This window comes from Octopus sinensis, linkage group LG21, assembly GCF_006345805.1.
Source record: "Octopus sinensis linkage group LG21, ASM634580v1, whole genome shotgun sequence".
Classification (NCBI taxonomy): Eukaryota; Metazoa; Mollusca; class Cephalopoda; order Octopoda; family Octopodidae; genus Octopus; species Octopus sinensis.
The window spans coordinates 33,742,021-33,761,915 of record NC_043017.1 but is presented as its reverse complement, the minus strand read 5'-3'; positions in this window follow the sequence as shown (position 1 = coordinate 33,761,915).

Genomic DNA, 19,895 nt, shown 5'->3' with positions numbered 1-19,895 from the left:
GCTCTTCATGTGCTTTTTTTGTCCTGGTCCCACTAATAAATATACACCTCAGAGCTTGGCCTCGTTCATAATAGCCTGGCAACCTGAAACCATATGAGTGACCACGCCATCGACAAAAACGTAGAAACATGCTCAAGTCATTCGGATGAACGATAACTGTTATTATACACATTATATTATAAAAGAGAAACTGATCTCTGTATGTACGTAACAACGTATGTGTAGAGAGATGGAAGACATGGAGGAGTCAACAGTCACCCTTGATACAACGAATATTTAGGAGGTAAGAAGGTGAGAAGAGAAGGGGAGGGTAAAGTTGTTGTTGAGAGAGAAATACAGTGAAAGAGAAAGAGAGAGAGAGAGAGAGAGAGTATGTGTGTGTGTGTATGAAAGATAGATAGATAAACAAAAAGACAGATAAATAGATAGATATTGTTGTCACCATAGTAACTAGCACGTTTTGATTAGAAATGAGGGAATTTTAAGTACAAATCTGTTGACACAACGCAACACTTAAAAGATAACTATATGTGTATGTATATATATATATATATATGTGTAATTATATATATATATAATACATTATGGCTATGTGTTTAGTTCTTTGGGTGAGTGCAGCGTGTGTATATTCTTGTGTGTGTATGTGTGTGAATGTATGTGTATGTATGTGAGTGTGTGAGTGTGAGTTTTTGTGTGTGAAATAATTAAAAAATTTTTCATTGTAGTGGAAGGATCCATTTCATGTTGAAAAGGTCGTTACTCGGCAGCGTAGGGGTTGGACGTCCACTCGTTTATTTTAATTCTTTCTTGACGCAAGACTTGGCAACGAAACAGACACGTGTTGCTTTCATCGCACTCTTCATTGTGATTAGGAGCCTGGACCCTGGTATCAGCAATAAAATATCGAATCTACTGGCACGCACAGAGTGCTTTGCAATATAATGCTCCGGAAGTATGAAAGGCATAAACACACACACACACACACACACACAAAGAATGAGCTGTCACATAGTTTTCGTCTACCGAGTTCACCCACACAATCTTTAATCGGCCTAAATTTATAGCAGAATATACAGTAGACCATTCCAATCTATATGACTGCTAAGCAAGCTTCCTAACCACACACCCGAGCCTGCGTCTATTGTTTCTGAGCTGGCAGAATCGTTAGCACGCCGGGCGAAATGCGTAGCCGTATTTCGTCTGCCGTTACGTTCTGAGTTCAAATTCCGCCGAGGTCGACTTTGCCTTTCATCATTTCGGGGTCGATAAATGAAATACCAGTTACGCACTGGGGTCGATGTAATCGACTTAATCCCTTTGTCTGTCTTTGTTTGTCCTCTCTATGCTTAGCCCCTTGTGGGCAATAAAGAAATATATTTTATTTTACTGTGAATGTGTTTGGTGTAATAGATTGTATGGAGAACCTCCTAATGATGTTTAGGTTACCTGTTTGATTCTCAGAACTGGGGTTGTGTCCTTGAACAAGTCACTTCATTTCATGATTTTCCAGTTCATTCATCTGGAAAAAGAACGAGCTGTACATGTAATTCAAAAGGCCAGCCTTGTCAAATTCTGTATTATGCTGCTTTTTAATTTCACGAACAGGCTGGAGCAATGGGAGGGCCTGTTGCACACACATTTACCACATATTATGAATGAGGTGTCTGACACAGTGAGAAGGCCGAAGAAAGATAGGTCAGCAGAGCCAGGTCCAATATGGACCGTAGGAGAAAATCATGGAATTTAATAAGCAGTTTTACCTGTTGCCAGCTGGCACTGTCAAAACTGACATTGTAAATCCGTTCAGCAAAAGTGCTGGATGGCGTCATCAATTTCACTGAAGCGGTCTGTGAGAGGGTAACCTGGCGCGCTGCGTCGCGAAAAGAGTATCGTAGGCAAAACAAAGCAATTCCTCAAAAGGAAGAACTCTGGATACGCGTTAATGAGATGCGATCTCTCTCATTCTGGACAAGTCCGCAAGCTTGGTATCCAGGCATTCTGCTGTTGCTTTAATTAGGATGTGATATGCTATGCGCCTCATGTCTGCAATGAATCTGTTCAACGACTGGGTACATGTTTCAGATAAGTATATAATTGTCTGAAAATACTCTGATGAATATACACTAATGTAAGTTAATATATGTAAAACAAGCAAAAAGAAAAAGAAACCTTGTTGCTTAGTGTGCTTTAAATCCGTTAGTATTTCATCAAATGATATATGTGTTATATTTTATTGTGAAATGAAATTTAAATATGAAGTGACGAAAAATATAGTAATGTAAGTACATTTATATTCACACAAACAGACACACACACACACGCACATACAGATATACACACACAGATACACACATACACACACACAGAAGCACATGCTCACACACACATATATAAACATTAAATGGGCCATGATGTTTAATTAAATATTTCCGAGTAAATTATACGAGAGATCATTATTTAAACAAACGTCTGGTAGAAAAGTTTACATCAGATATAGTTAATGTTATAGAAATAAGTAAACAAGGTTAAATTTATATACACTGTAGATATTATAGGTAATATACATTAAAATGGAATGAAGCCATATTATTTACATATAACATAAGAAAAAATTCAAAGTACGTTAATGAACAACCGATATTAATATATTATGTAATCAATAAAATGTTTTCTGATATAGAAATAAGTAATAACGATAAGGAAAATCATATTTTGTCTACTGAATTATTGTATTCTTCTGAGAGTACACATTTTCGTATTTGAATCTTTCAGGTTACGGTTTGGAGAAGAGATATACTGTATCAACGTTTTTACCGCGCTACATTTGCATTATAGTTACCAGACTTGGAGCACAAGTTTAGCATATTGCATTGCTTCATGTCTCGCATAGGTGTGTTAATAGTGCTATAATAGTATGGGTGGAGGCGCAATGGCCCAGTGGTTAGGGCAGCGGACTCGCGGTCATAGGATCGCGGTTTCGATTCCCAGACCGGGCATTGTCAGTGTTTATTGTCAGCGAAAACACCTAAAGCTCCACGAGGCTCCGGCAGGGGGTAGTGGTGAACCCTGCTGTACTCTTTCACCACAACTTTCTCTCGCTCTTACTTCCTGTTTCTCTTGTATCTGTATTTCAAAGGGCCAGCCTTGTCACACTCTGTGTCACGCTGAATCTCCTCGAGAACTACGTTAAAGGTACACGTGTCTGTGGAGTGCTCAGCCACTTGCACGTTAATATCACGAGCAAGCTGTTCCGTTGATCGTATCAGCTGGGACCCTCATCGTCGCAACCGACGGAGTGCTCCTATAGTCACCAGACGTGGAGCACATGTTTAGCATATTGCATTGCTTCATGTCTCGCATAGGTGTGTTAATAGTGCTATAATAGTATGTATTATACAAGCAACACTTTATTAGAATGAATAAAATCATAATAAACAGGAAGAAAAAAGAGAAATAGATGGTCGAACGGAAGTAGTCCAGACTCTTTAGACGTGTAAATAAAATTTCGTTCACGTTTGCGTTGTTTTTTCCTCTTTTAGATTGTTTTTTATACAAATGTCTATACGCATAGGTTCAATGGGGATAAAATCATAAAAATAAAACAAAGGAGAAATAGATCGTTGAAGGGAAGTAATCCATGTTGTTTAGATTTAGACTTGTAAATAATCTTTCGATCCCATTTGAATTTTTTTTCTTTTAGATTTTTCCTACACTAATGTTCAATACTGTGAAATAGGAAAATAAATGAATAGAAAAATGAAGTAATAAAATAATTGAGTAGATAAGCAAAAGCACAAATATAACGGGTCTATATTAATTTTATTTATATGTGTGATGGGTAGGAATTTATATTTATATGCAGTTGAAATTTACAGAAAAACAAAAGGTGAAGACAAGTGTTCATTCACTGGTAGGTGTATTCGTTTGACGCTCGGGAAAGTGAGAAAGTATTTTACGTTTCGAGCTTACGCTCTTCATCAGGTATAAAGTTGCCTGTATAAAGATTTGTGTTAATAAATTTGAGTGAGGCTTTAGAAGTTGTACAAAATGATTATAATTAGGAAGTGTCTCGCTTCGAGTACATCTTTACAAAAGCCTTGACTGCACATGTGACCTTCATGTGTGAGGGTGGAGATCTGGCTTTAAATTTACCACTTGAAGCAAAATATTGTGGACAATGTTAGTTCGTAACAGACTGTCGCTCAAATATGTTATAAGTAATACTTTATTGTTATGCACTTGACCATCTATTTCCTATGTTACATCACCTTGTGTAAAATGTCCTTGTCCTGACTTGCACATATGGGTAGTGAGATATTTACACCTTTGGTTTGGTTATATTCCAAGAATGAGTAATTACAATATTGTAGTGACCCAAAGTTTGTGACAGCTTATACTTCATAAACCATCAATATGTGCAGTCAATAAGTGGTCATATAGAAAGCTGGCATATTGCATTTCCAGAAGAGATATAATAGGATGTTCAAAGCTCGGAAATGTCTTCGTATATGGAGAAAAAAAAGTTCTCTTGTTTAGAGAATATTTTCTGGCAGGGTGTACATGTTGAGATGCGATGGCTGCCGCATTTTGACTACTTCTTGCCCTCACTGAAAACTTACCTATTCCGTGCTCTTTTAGCTTCTCAGGAAGTTTGATGGCAATGTGAACCTGAATTTCATTCAAGGGTTAAATAAAAATAAGACACTCAGTTATTCGCTCTTGAGTATGTTTTCGGTAAGACGAATGGATATTGTTTTATCCAAAATGTCGGCATCCAAAATATCCGCTTTTCATATGAACACGCTTTCGATGCAATTATTTTTGGAGGGAGAGTTGGCTGTTAACTAAAATTACGTCAACGAGCAAATGCTTCTGACAATTTCTTTGATACGGCTATGCATCGTTTATGACAACCACAACTATAGTCGTGGTTTCAATTTTATACTCACTGTTCCTCATAGATCCCGCTGTGTTTATTTTGAATGATAGTGACGCAGAGAGTATGTACTCTGTAAAGAGACGTTTGAAAGAAGTATATGAAACAGCAAAAAGATTATTCCAAGCAATCGTGCAAAATAGGCATTAGAATGCACAAATTTGCCCAGATTAGTGTAGAAAGGATACAAACTAATTCTCAAGAAAAGTTCTGAGAGGAGGTGGAGAAGCAGGAATCAAACTATGAGGGTGGTATTTGTTGGGTGGCGTTATTATCCAACAGAAGATAACAACTGGTAGATGAAAACAGGAAAGATCTTGATTCCCCTTTTACTGATTGTGTTCTGTCTTTTCCGGCAAACTTTGCCGCCAGGACAGTGACTCCGGGAACGGGAATGAGTCGGTTATATCGAACCCAGTGCGTAACTGGTACTTATTTTATCGAATTTGAAAGGATGAAAGGCAATGTCGACTTCGGCAGCAGTTGAACTAAGATTCGTAAAGACAGGACAGACGCAATGTCGCTAAGTATTTTGTCCGGCGTGTAAACGATTCAGTCAGCTTGCCGCCTTTTTGGCTGATATGAAAAGAAAGAGGTCGTTGCAAATAACAAGCAGAGTTGATGTACTTTCTTATTTCTGTATAAACAACAGGCCATCAGATGAAGAAAGCTATTGCAAAATACGCCACATTTTCAATAGCGATTCTTCGAGAATGTATATTTTTTGCTCAGACCATTCTCTAGGTTTGTAAAACGGATTTGCTAATATATGGTTGTAGTTAATTATCATTTCTCCAGTTCCAAGCGATCCTCTTAGAAAGGAATTTACGCTCAGAGATTATACGTACAAATATCTATTCTTTTTTACTGAATATTTTACACTCAACTGAAGCGTCTTTCTTATCTATGTCTTTCATTACGTATGCAGCTCTGCCTTCTTTATCTTCCGAAGCCTGAATCAAGTCAAGTGTCTCTTTCTATAGCACTCATTTTTTTCAGTCACTGAAATGAATTATGATACAAATATCATTCAGTATACATACATACATACATACATACATACATACATACATACATACATACATACATACATACATACATACATACATACATACATACATCATACATACATACATACATACACACACACATATACATACATACATATATATATTGGCTAAACTGGCAAATGACCATTCCGAAATATAACAATTAATATATATATATATATATATATATAGCCAGATAACCGAAGAGATGGTGTTGTGGATTTCCCTTCGGCATCTGAAACTCAGAGTTTTATCTTGACTACCGAGTAATGTAACATATTGTATAGATAATTTCCTCTATTTACATAATATTAGGTCTCTTTCTTTCTTTGTTATCTTACCGTTTTATCAATATATATATATATATTATTATATATATATTATATTGTTATATATATATGTGGCTGTGTGGTAAGTAGCGTGTTTACCAGCCACATGGTCCGGGTTCAGTCCCACTGCGTGGCATCTTGGGCAAGTGTCTTCTACTATAGCCTCGGGCCGACCAAAGCCTTGTGAGCGGATTTGGTAGATGGAAACTGAAAGAAGCCCGTCGTATATATGTATATGTATTTATATATGTATGTGCGTGTATGTTTGTGTGTCTGTGTTTGTCCCCCTAGCATTGCTTGACAACCGATGCTGGTGTGTTTATGTCCCCGTCACTTAGCGGTTCGGCAAAAGAGACTGATAGAATAAGTACTGGGCTTACAAAGAATAGGTCCCGGGGTCGAGTTGCTCGATTAAAGGCGGTGCTCCAGCATGGCCGCAGTCAAAATGACTGAAACAAGTAAAAAGAAAATAAAAGAAAAAGAAAAAAAGAGATACACATGCGTACATGCATACATACATAATTACATATATATATATATATATATATATATATATATATATATATATTATATATATATATATATATACAGAGAGAGAGAGAGAGAAGGAAAGAGGGAGAGAGAAGTAAAGAGAGAGAGAGAGAAAGAGAGAGAGAAAGAGAGAGGGAGAGAGAAGGAAAGAGAGAGAGAGAGAGAGAGAGAGAGAGTGGGGCGCTGCCGATATCTGAGCAGGACAAAATTTCGAGTCATGAAGTCTCTGGTACTCACTGTTGAAACACTTGGACTCTGCCAGGTAGAATTAAGAGCCGCGTGAACTCCTTTGGTAACAGGGCGCTTCGCAGAATTATGCGCAGCCATTGGTCACATTTTGTATCCAACCAATGACCATACTCAGGAACTGGGATGCGTCATGTTACTTAGTAGCATAAACTCAGGCTGTTTGGTCATGTTGCTCGACTTTCCGTGTTGGGTCCTGCGTTATCTTGTTCTCGTTCATGAGAATCCGACTGGCGTTACAGCTCGTGTTGGTCGGCCACATGCCTGATGGTCACGGCAGTGAGGAAGTATCTCGCTCACATGGGACCTGACTGGGACTATGTTCATAGTATTTCCCGGGACGACTCGAGAAAGTGCTAACAAGTGGTGGATGAAGCAACACCCCACAACGGGCGGATGTTCCCACACTGACCACTTGCTGATGCTACCTACTACCTATTACTATTTCTGTTACTATTAATGTCACTGCTGCTTCAGCCGCTAATCCCACCCCTAATAATGAAGAGAAAGAAAACAGTGTCATTACATCTAAGGCTTCTAACTTTTACACCGTCACTACTACAACCACTGCTTAAACAACTAACTCCGTTTCTAATGGTGTGAATGATAACAGCAGAGCAACGACCACAAACATTAATGCTGTTGCTGCTGCTGTTGATGTTGCTGCTGTTGCTGTTGAGTGGACGGTCTTCGTCCCATAGCTTGCAAAATGGGAGAAGTCCGAAACGTGGTCCTTTTGCTATTCGTAAGAACCGCAGAAAAGAAAGCAGGTCAACCCCCGACACCGAGAGCATCGATGGATGGATGAATGGGCATCCAGGCTCAGCGGTTGCGTAAGAAGTTGGGGATAAGAAACAGGAAGAAAGAATGAGAGAAAGTTGGGGCGAAAGAGTACAGCAGGTGGAACTTTAGGTGTTTTCGCTCAATAAACACACACAACGCCCGGTCTGAGAATCGAAACCGCGATCCACTGACCGCGAGTCCGCTGCCGTAATCATTGGGCCGTTGCGCCTCCACTTGCTGCTGCTGCTATACTACTACTACTACTACTACTACTGCTACTACTACTACTGCCTGCATTACCATATATACGAGGGGCGTTCAATAAGTAATGCCCCTGACCGACTTCCCATAGAAGTAGAGCAACGAAACTTGGCACAGTTATTAGTCTTTTTCAGCATAGAAAAATACCCAGAGTTACGCATTTCTCCCATCGTTTGATGCAGCTCTCGAACCGTTTTTGTAGAAGACCCTAGCTTGGTCCTCCACAAACGACGACTTAAATCCGTGACGTCTTCAAATCAGGCTGCATCATCTGGAAAACGCTTTCTTTCAAAAACACTTCATGACTGGGAAGAGGGAAAATCAGGGAGTGCAAGGTCAGGAGAGCAGGGGAGATGGGGGGAAGAGTTCTTGGCCGCACGCCTGCGCTTCTTATCTGGCGACATGCGAGTTGTGGACCGGTGCGTTGTCCTGCATGAGGAGGATGCCTTTGCTGATCTTGCCCCGCCTCTTCATTTTGATAGCTTCTCTTAATCTCCTCAAAAGTGAAGCTTAATAGGCTCCTGTAATTGTGGTACCCTTTGCCAGGAAATCTGTCATCACTACTCCGTCTTGGTCCCAGAAGTCTGTGAGCATGACCTTGCCAGCGGAGGGCTGCACCCTTGCCTACTTTGGAGGAGGTGAATCACAGTTCTTCCACTGCATTGACTGGGATTTGGTCTCTGGATCATAGTGATGGGCCCAGGTTTCCTGCTGTGTAACCAGTCTTTTGAAAGATTTTGACTCATCTTCTTGGCACATATCCAAATTCATCCTCGAGCACTCGACACGTTTTTGCTTCTGGAAAGGTGTGAGAAACCTGGGAATCCATCTGGCAGACACCTTTTGCATATGCAAATGATCATGAATGATAGTTTCCACAGATCCGGTACTAATCTTGACCTCATGGGCTATTTAGCGAATAGTTATGCGTCGATCTTCCAGAATGGCAGCCTCAACTTGACGGACAGATGTCTCATCAATGGCAGAAGGGGGCTGACCAGATCTGGGAGCTGTTTCCACAAAGTTCCGACCATGTTTGAATTCACGATGCCAGCGTTTTACAAGGTCATATGATGGGGCATCATCACCATAAGTTACTTTCATTTCATCAAAAGTCTCCCATAGTGTGCGTCCTTTCAAATACAAAACCCGGATCACTGCTCGACACTCAACAAGCTCCATTTCACACTTGTCTCAGTTCAAACACCTGTAAATCAGAAACCACAATTAGTTCAGAGCTGTAATTTTTCACTTAATCTATAGAGATATGGATAATTGCACATGCAAACTTTCAGCTAGATCAAGCAAGTGCGAGAGGGTCAGGAGCATTACTTATTGAACGCCCCTCGTATCTCACACGTTTAATAGCACTTCTTTAATATCAACATTTTCAGGAAGGATTAAAATAAACCTGTAATTTGCTAAAAACTACAACTACTATTATGATTAACAAACAAACAACCGAAAACTAAGGACCATCACCATTGAGGATTCGTACATACAAACATGCAAACACCCAGAATTTGACATCATAAAATATCAATTTAATTTTTTTGAATTTATTTTCCTTTCTCACATAGCATGACTGAACTAAACAAACAATTAAAGCAGGTGTCATATCGATCATTTCACATCACTTTGCAACTACTTATTAATTTGATCAAACCGAGCGGTCTTCTGGTGCAAATCAATAAATAATATGTACTGATTTATTATAAGGCTAAAGGTTTCTGTCAGCTCAGGGTTATCTCTCTTAGGTTTGCGCTACGGAAAGAGTGAAATGCGGATCTAGCGATCATAGGCCAGAGTTTTTCTCCGCCGTATACTGCAGTGATATTGAAAGCCAGTTTTGTATATACTTTTGTCACTAATTCAAAGACGGATGAATATCTCAAAATATAAGACGGCAATCATCTCAGAAGATCGTGCCTAACCATGAGACACTCACACTCAACACACACACACACACACACACACACACACACACACACCACACACACACACAGTTTATTTGATCGCACTTTCTCTTTTTCGGTACACTTTTACAGAGGCGAGAACGTCTTGCAATCCTCACCTGGAGCCAATTTTGTTTTGAAAAATGGGAGATTAGAAAACTCCCGACAAAGAGATATGAACTTAGAGGCGAAAAAAAAACATGTCTCAAGTCATTTGCTCTGACAAACTTGTACTAATTCTAATCTCTATTATTCTCGAGTATTTAGCCTTTGGTATATTTTAAATCAAGAATTCTTATTCAGTTTCAATTTTGAAGCCAATAAAAAATGTTCAAATATAATATTAGAAAGACACAAATTTGCGCGCTGGCAAAATTGTTAGCATGCCGGTCAAAATGATTTTCGTCCGCCTTTATATTCTGAGTTCAAATTCCGCCGAGATCGACTTTCTCTTTCATTCTCTCGGGGCTCATAAAATACATATCAATTGAACACTGGGGTCGATGTAATCAACTTACTTCCATTTTTCAAATCGCTAGCTTAGTGCCAAAGTTTTTTTTAGCCAATATTATAAAGAAACTAGTGATATATCGGTTTGCGAGAGGGAATATACCTTTTCTATATTTCAACATTAAGATAGGAAAAGATAATCAAGAACCAAAAGCTGATTGGATAAAATACTATAATGAATTTCTGTTTTCGCTTTGGAAAGATATAAGATTAACGTTTCATACAACAGAGATACATAGATGTTATATACTTTATTATACAACATCCGCAAAAATGTGAGCACACACACCCGTGATGTGTGGTGCGCTCATGATCACAAAACGAGTTAGCTATCTATTTGGTGTTTGTAAGAATGGGGAGGTTAAAAGTAAACTTAAGTCATCCATAGCTATATGTATGCATGCATGTATATATGCAATGTGGGATAATAGAGAAACTGTTTAAAGTGAAGCTATTGCCTCACATTACAATAGAGATGTTATTGTTTCACTTCTGCCACGTTAAATCGAAACTGTGTGAGAGATTGCTCCGGGCTCGCATTAGGCAAGAAGTTGAAAACATTTTGGGCCTATGATACGCCATGAACCCTAAGTAGTGCATGTGTAAAGTTTGAATGAAATCGGTTGGGTAGTTCTCGAGGTTTAGCGATGTATACATACATACATACATACATACATACATACATACATACATACATGCAAACACACATACATACATACATACATACATACATACATACATACATACATACACACATACATACATACATACATACATACATACATACATACAAGCAGACAGACAGACACACACACAGACTTTCTCAGTTTTATATATATGTATATATGTGTGTGTGTATATATATTTTTTATTACTTGTTAAAGTCATTTGACTGACCATACTGGTGCCCTGCCTTTAGTCGAACAAATCGACCCCAGCCTAGTACTTATTCTATCGGTTTCTTTTGCCGAACCGGGGACCGGTTTTCAAGTGATGGTGTTTTTTTTGGGGGGGGTCGACAAACACAGACACACACCATATATACCCACTTATCTATCTATTCTATCTATCTATCTATCTATCTATCTATCTATCTATCTATCTCTCTCTCTCCTCTCTCTCTCTCTCTCTCCCTCTCTCTCTCTCTCTATATTATATATATATATATATATAAGTAATACATACATACATATTACATATATATACATATATGTTATGTATATATATATATAAGTAATACATACATACATATATACATATATATACATATATGTATATATATATATATATATATATATATATATGGTGGCTGCCACCATCGTTAACGAGTATGGCCGTTGCACGAAGCTTAATCAATGTTTGTATCGTGCATGCTGTGCAAGAGATTTTTTTAAAGTGAGGAAAGGCTGTGCACTGAGTCAATCCCACTCACTAAGCAACAGCAGCCATAATCCGAAAAGAAGAACAAGTCAACATCATCGGTAACCACTTAGCCGCAGGTTTTATGTCGGAGTTATCCCAGTTAACTGAGTTACCCCTTCCTAGAAGTATGCCCCAACAAAGGCTAGGAGTCATTCACTCCCAATGGTTTAACCGCGCGATCGGGTATTCAGTCCGATAATTTCTATGTCCCCGCGCATGATACATCCTTAAGACATTTATTGGATTGCCATTGACTCTCAAGTGTTTCTCTGCCCTTTGACGGGTTTTGCTTTTCATCCCGCAAGTTGTCCAATAAACACCCTCCTCACCAAGCAGGCCTGGTGGGGTTGCCGGTTTAGTCGCCGACGGCCCGATCATGCAACAGGTTGTACTGGGTTACATGTTACCAGTAACATTCGAAAGTGTATAAGTATATATTGATGCAAAGAGGAAATATAGAACCTAAAATATGAGAATATGTATATTGTTAATATTATTGAGTCATTCTGTTAAATAATGATATATACACACGCGCGTGCACTCATACACACACACACATGATACCTTGTGTTTCCATTCTAATACGTTCCATGGGCTTTGTATGTAAATATGCTAACTGCCCGTGGCATTTTTTCATCGAAGAATATCTTCAACAAGCAAAATACTTTCTTAATGTATGCCGACATCCGCCATCCAATGGTAAATCATAATGCGCTTGTTAATAGCAAGAATCTAAAGGGTGACTTGCATATTAATTCTTAATACCTTCCAGAGGATTCGGGCGCGAATATGCTAATCGTTGTTGCATTACCTCATTGGAGGTTTTTCTTTCCGGCCATTGTGTGTTCATAACACTTGATTCATTAGCGGGGTACGAAGAAAATTTGAGACTTAATTTTAACTGGGTGAGTAACTGTCTTGTCGAATTATGTATGTAAATTTATACATATATGTTTGTGTGAATGTGCATTTCTGTTTTAGTGCGTAAGGCATCTGTATTTTGCATTATATTAATGTTCATATTTATGGGTATGGATTCACATTTGTACACATGAAAGTGAAGTAGGATTACATCCTACTCAGATGCGAAAAATATATCTTCAATATATAGCACAGAGCATCAAATTTCTGTTATACTCTGCAACCGTATATCTAATCCAAAAGGCTAAAATCAAACATTTGATACTGCTCTATTAAGAGTTGTTCATGAACGCTGTCCTTCGATATTCAATCGCCTTAGTGTTGGACAGCCATGCATTATAACTTCAAATGGAAATGCTGGTGCAGAAGATTTAAAGTTGTTAGATAATATGCAAGGAAAACTCTAATATCCATATATCCACGCTTAACTACTTCTCATCCATTGAATAAACATATGGATTATACATTCATAAACAGATTTGTCATATTTCTCTGCAGCGTTCACCAGTTTTAACTTGAGGTATCTGTTTATTTTGACCGGAATCACCATGTTCAAGGAAGAGGAAATTAGATGCTGTCAAAAGTTTCCTTTCTAAAATGCTATCAGCTGCTTGGCTGAAAAGAAAGTTGATATCTTGGTATCGTTTGTAATAATGATTATACTTGACAAAACAAATATGTTGGTAGCAGAGAATTGTACAGTTAGAAATTCCGAAGCTAACTGCTGAATATAATTGCTACTTATATCGATTCTTGTGGCATCAAAATCTCAGGTAATCCAATATTTTCGAGTTCAGAATGCGAGAAAAAATAGGAAACACATTTGTTTAAAGAACGTGTTCATCTTACCTAATTCCTATTAATGATAAAGGAAATAGCGTGGATAAGTTATATATATATATATATATATATTGTGACCGCGTGTGTACCGTTGGCGATTTTTTTTCCTCTGTCTTCCCTTCTCTGGATCTTTCCTTCTCCTATGTTTCCGACGACGAGCTCCGCTCGAAACGTTAAAGCCTCCTTCTTTCCTTTTTTCCTGAGCGTCCAATAATACTATATTTGTTCCACATCCTCGCGTTGTTGTGTTACTTTTTGTGCTTTCTTGTTTGGATTAACTATATATACATATATATATATATATATATAGATATATATATATATATATATATATATATATATATATATAGAGAGAGAGAGAGAGAGAGAGAGAGAGAAATAAATAAATGCAGTTAAACGTTATTCAAATCTTTATACTTCCGACATATGTTTCGAAGAAAAGTTTGGCATTATTTAAAAATAACTTACCAGCGTCCCCTTCGTCATATATGCAGTAATCACATTCGGTTAAAATGTCTTATTAATACGTTTTGTGTCTCTGTTTATCCATGATGAGAAGATTGCACTGTTTTACATCATTTTATTCCTTCTGGAATAATACCAATGTTTTCTTCGAAACATATGTCGGAAGTATAAAGATTTGAATAACACCTGCGTTTAACTCCATTTATTTATTTATTTATCTATGTGATACAAAATCATTTCACCAAAACCTGGAATTTCGACCTTTATAAATAGACTGTTACACCCTTGGTACTTGTGTGAATTTTTGCTACCCTGGTAAGTATTTATTTATGTTTTACGTGTTATTTGTAAACATTGAAAACAACACACACACACACACACACATATACACATATATATATATATATATATATATAAAATTATTTAACAATTAAGGATAACTTCTTAATAAGGAATCTTAAGAAATTATCAGGTAGATAGCGTGAAAAACCTCATAAGAGAAAAATTTCGAAAATAATTCTTTCTTATTGAACATATTAATTTATATATAGAGGGCATTATTACACATACATGCCACACGCTAAGAGGGACATTAGTCGTTTCTACCAAAACATTTTACTAATCATACCAATGCAATTTTTCAAAGCAAGACATTTAAAAAATAAATTTATTTTTAAATGTCTTGCTTTGAAAATTGCATTGGGTATGATTAGTAAATGTTTTGGTAGAAACGACTAATGTCCCTCTTAGCGTGTGGCATGTATGTGTAATAATGCCCTCTATATATAAAATAATATATATATATATAATATATATATATAATTCATATATCTGTATATCTATAAAAAGTAGGGTGTAAGTGCGTACGTGAATGTAATTTATGCACGTTCACAAGTTTCGAAGTTTGCTAACATGGGTTAGTCTCCTTTTTGCTATTGCGGAGTGAAAGTGTGTGTGTGTGTGTGTGTGAGGGATAGAGAGACGTTGTGTGTTGATGTATGTGTGCGTGTGTGAGGGAGAGAGGGTAAGTGACAGCGTTCATCAAGAATAAAATTGTAAAAGTTTTTTTCTTAAACACGAGATATAGTCTTCAAATTTAGGATGTTTTTGAAAGACATTATTTTATAATCAGATTATATATACTTTCTCACACAACAATTAAAATAAATTGATTTTAAACCACCAATTCATCTATATCTATTTATCTATAAAAGCAGGATATTTGTGTATGTGTATGTGTGTGTGTTTGCGTGTGTGAATGTAATTTATGTATGTCCACAAATTAGCACGCATGTCACTCCATTTTAGGACATTGGTCACGATCATGGCTGTGTTTATGTCAACTTATTTTCCCCGAGGCATCCGTGGATAGTGGTAAAAATCGATTTTCAGCCATAAATTTTACCAATTTCCCCGTCGGTGAAATCTGTAAATTTGCTAATATGAGCTAAGTCATCTGTCTAGCAATGGCTAGAAAGAAAAATAAAGGGTAAATTTTCTGATTAACACCCGCACCATTTTAACTAAGAAAAAAGAAAAAAACTGCGTGGAATCAAGTACCCTAACCTCCTAATATGCTGCAAATCCCTTTTTTGGTTCGGAAAAAAGGGGGCAGCTGCATATATTATATATATATATATATATATATATATTATATATATATATATATATATATATATATATATATAACGATTTAGGAGTGACCCCAACAGGTCACTCGCCACACAGAAAGAGCAGCCATAACCTCACACCGCCAGTATTAGTAATTCAGAAATTAGGTGAAAATTTAAAAACATTTACCCTAATTCATCTTTTAGACGTTGCAACGTTTCTGTGTCATTAATGATTAAATTAGCTTAATTAAATTAAATTAAGCCAATCTACCATAGGTTACACTTCATCAGTAAAAGACCTGGGAGAGACATATACACGAGGCGTCTGTATCGATGCCTACGGGATATCTGACTTAAAATTTTCAAGACTGACTTATTCGCGCCAAACTTATCAACAGTAAATATAAACTGCCGATTCAATCTCAGAATTATTCAGAAAATTATCAATTAGTCAATTTAGGGTAGCAAAAAATTTAGGGTAGTCAGTCTTGAAAATTTTAAGTCAGATATCCCGTAGGCATCGATACAGACGCCTCGTGTATATTTGTCTCTCCCAGGTCTTTTACTGATGAAGTGTAACCTATGGTAGATTGGCTTAATTTAATTTAATTAAGCTAATTTAATCATTAATGACACAGAAACGTTGCAACGTCTAAAAGATGAATTAGGGTAAATGTTTTTAAATTTTCACCTAATTTCTGAATTACTAATACTTGGCGGTGTGAGTTATGGCTGCTCTTTCTGGTGGACGAGTGACCTGTTGGGGTCACTCCTAAATCGTTATATTTATATTTAGTCGATGACTATTTTCTCTTTTTCCACCAGGCCGCTGGTTGCGATAAATTTCTATTGAACTTTTTTGCTACCCTAAATTGACTAATGATAATTTTCTGAATAATTCTGAGATTGAATCGGCAGTTATATTTACTGTTGATAAGTTTGGCGCGAATAAGTCAGTCTTGAAAATTTTAAGTCAGAAATCCCGTAGGCATCGATACAGACGCCTCGTGTATATTTGTCTCTCCCAGGTCTTTTACTGATGAAGTGTAACCTATGGTAGATTGGCTTAATTTAATTTAATTAAGCTAATTTAATCATTAATGACACAGAAACGTTGCAACGTCTAAAAGATGAATTAGGTAAATGTTTTTAAATTTTCACCTAATTTCTGAATTACTAATACTTGGCGGTGTGAGTTATGGCTGCTCTTTCTGGTGGACGAGTGACCTGTTGGGGTCACTCCTAAATCGTTATATTTATATATTTAGTCGATGACTATTTTCTCTTTTTCACCAGGCCGCTGGTTGCGATAAATTTCTATTGAACTTTTTTGCTACCCTAAATTGACTAATATATATATATATATGTATATATATATATATAATAGTATGCAAACCTTCGGTGTAACCTTCTCCAATGTATATCTTCGATGCAGCTTAGAATCATAGGAGTTTTTTTCGTTGAATAAATTCCTGTGACCTCACATGCATATGCGTATATAGACGTGTGTATGAACCTTTTTTGCGCGCGCGCGTATGTGTGCGTTTATATAAGTGTGCGGGTATGCGCGTATATAGACGTGCGTGTGTGCGTGTATACGAGTATGTGCATATATTCACGTATTTTACTCTTATAGCTTATTGTTTTTACATTTTTTTACACATTTCTCTGTATTTTGCCTTTAGCCCTGCTTTTCTTGTGCATGTGCGTATATAGTCGTGTGTATGAATCTATTTTGTGCGCACGTGTGTGTGTGTACGAGCGTGTATGCGGGTATGTATATATGTTTTGGCGAATGTGTGTGTTTCAAGTGAGGGTGGATGAGTATATACTTATAGGCGCATGTACGTGGGTGTACGGGCGTGCATGTGTGTTCCACATTTAGATTTAATTTGTCAAAATATTTTCGTCGCTGTGATACCGCGACATGTTCACTGACAAATTTCTGTGCTGCATCTAAGAAAGTAACAGTTAGTTCATATATATCATAAACTAACTCACTTGAAACACACAGATGCTCACCCACACATTCGCCCAAAAATATATACATAGGCGCAGGAGTGGCTGTGTGGTAAGTAGCTTGTTTACCAGCCACATGGTTCCGGGTTCAGTCCCACTGCGTGTCACCTTGGGCAAGTGTCTTCTACTATGGCCTCGCGCCGACTAAAGCCTTGTGAGTGGATTTGGTAGGCGGAAACTGAAAGAAGTTCGTCGTATATATGTATATATATATATGTATGTTTGTGTGTGTCTGTGTTTGTCCCCCTAGCATTGCATGACAACCGATGCTGGTGTGTTTATGTCCCCGTTACTTAGCGGTTCGGCAAAAGAGACCGATAGAATAAGTACTGGGCTTACAAAAGAATAAGTCCCGGGGTCGAGTTGCTCGATTAAAGGCGGTGCTCCAGCATGGCCGCAGTGAAATGACTGAAACAAATAAAAGAGTAACAAGTAAAGAGTATACCCGCATACACACTAGCAAACACACACACACACGTACAAAATAGATTCATACACAGGACTATATGAATCCACGACCTGTTCACTGTCAAAATTCCGTGCTGAATATCCACAGTAAAGCAGCCAAAACTGTACGAAACTGGTGGTCTCGTGACTAGGAAATGGTAGGAGTTCACATCCTGCTCGTAATGTATATCGGGTGCAGATTGCGTCGAATAACCAGCTGGAGGAGGCGTCCTCCTAGGGTTAGATATAGGACCAACGTCGGTTCCTGCGGAACAGATATGTTAGAACAGCGATAAACATTACTTATATATATATATATATATGTATGTATATATACATAAATACATATATACATACATACATATATGTGTGTGTGTGCATTTTTATATGTATATATATACTCTTTTACTCTTTTACGTGTTTCAGTCACATATACATAATATGAGATACATTCATACACACATATATGCATATACATATATTTTTTTTACTTGTTTCAGTCATTTACTGCGGCCATGCTGGAGCACCGCCTTTAATCGAGCAACTCGACCCCGGGACTTATTCTTTGTAAGCTTAGTACTAATTCTATCGGTCTCTTTTGCCGAACCCCTAAGTGACGGGGACATAAACACACTAGCATCGGTTGTCAAGCAATGCTAGGGGGACAAACACAGACACACAAACATACACGCACACACACATATATATACATATATACGACGGGCTTCTTTCAGTTCCCGTCTACTAAAATCCACTCACAAGGTTCTGGTCCGCCCGAGGCTATAGTAGAAGACACTTGTCCAAGGTGCCACGCAGTGGGACTGAACCCGGAACCACGTGGTTGGTAAACAAGCTACTTACCATACAGCCATATATATATATATGTATGTATATATATATATATATATTTATATATATACATACCTACATATATATATATATATATATATATGTATATATATGTGTGTGTGTATATATGTATAAATTCTGTATTTCTGAGATGGGGAATTTTTTTATATTATATATTATTGGGATTGATGTTCTCATATTGGTTGAGGATACCACTCCAACTAATACATAATATATCTATATACACACTTATAGGTTCGTGTGTGTATATAGAGGGAATGTATATTTATCTAAAGGCATTTGTTTAAATACAAGAAAATAACTTAGTAAACGTATGCATGTATGTACATACACATACTGACATAGACACAGGCACGCGCGCAAGCACACACACACACCCACATACACACTCATACACATACTCATATATACACCTGAATACACACATACACACATACACACACAAACACACACAAACACACATGCATATATACATTTCGAACTCTTTCTTTGTTTACGCCTCTCGCAATATTTTTATATTATTCTGCGAATTTGTGTTCCTTTTTCGAGATTGGTTCCTTTCGTTTCAGAATAGATAAGGAAATACCTTAAAGCCATCATAAATATACCACCCGTTTTTTTTGATTGAACATATCGAAATGAGGTTTCTCCCAAAAGAGATAAACATGGCTTGAAGCAGCTATCTGCATAAAAGGAAA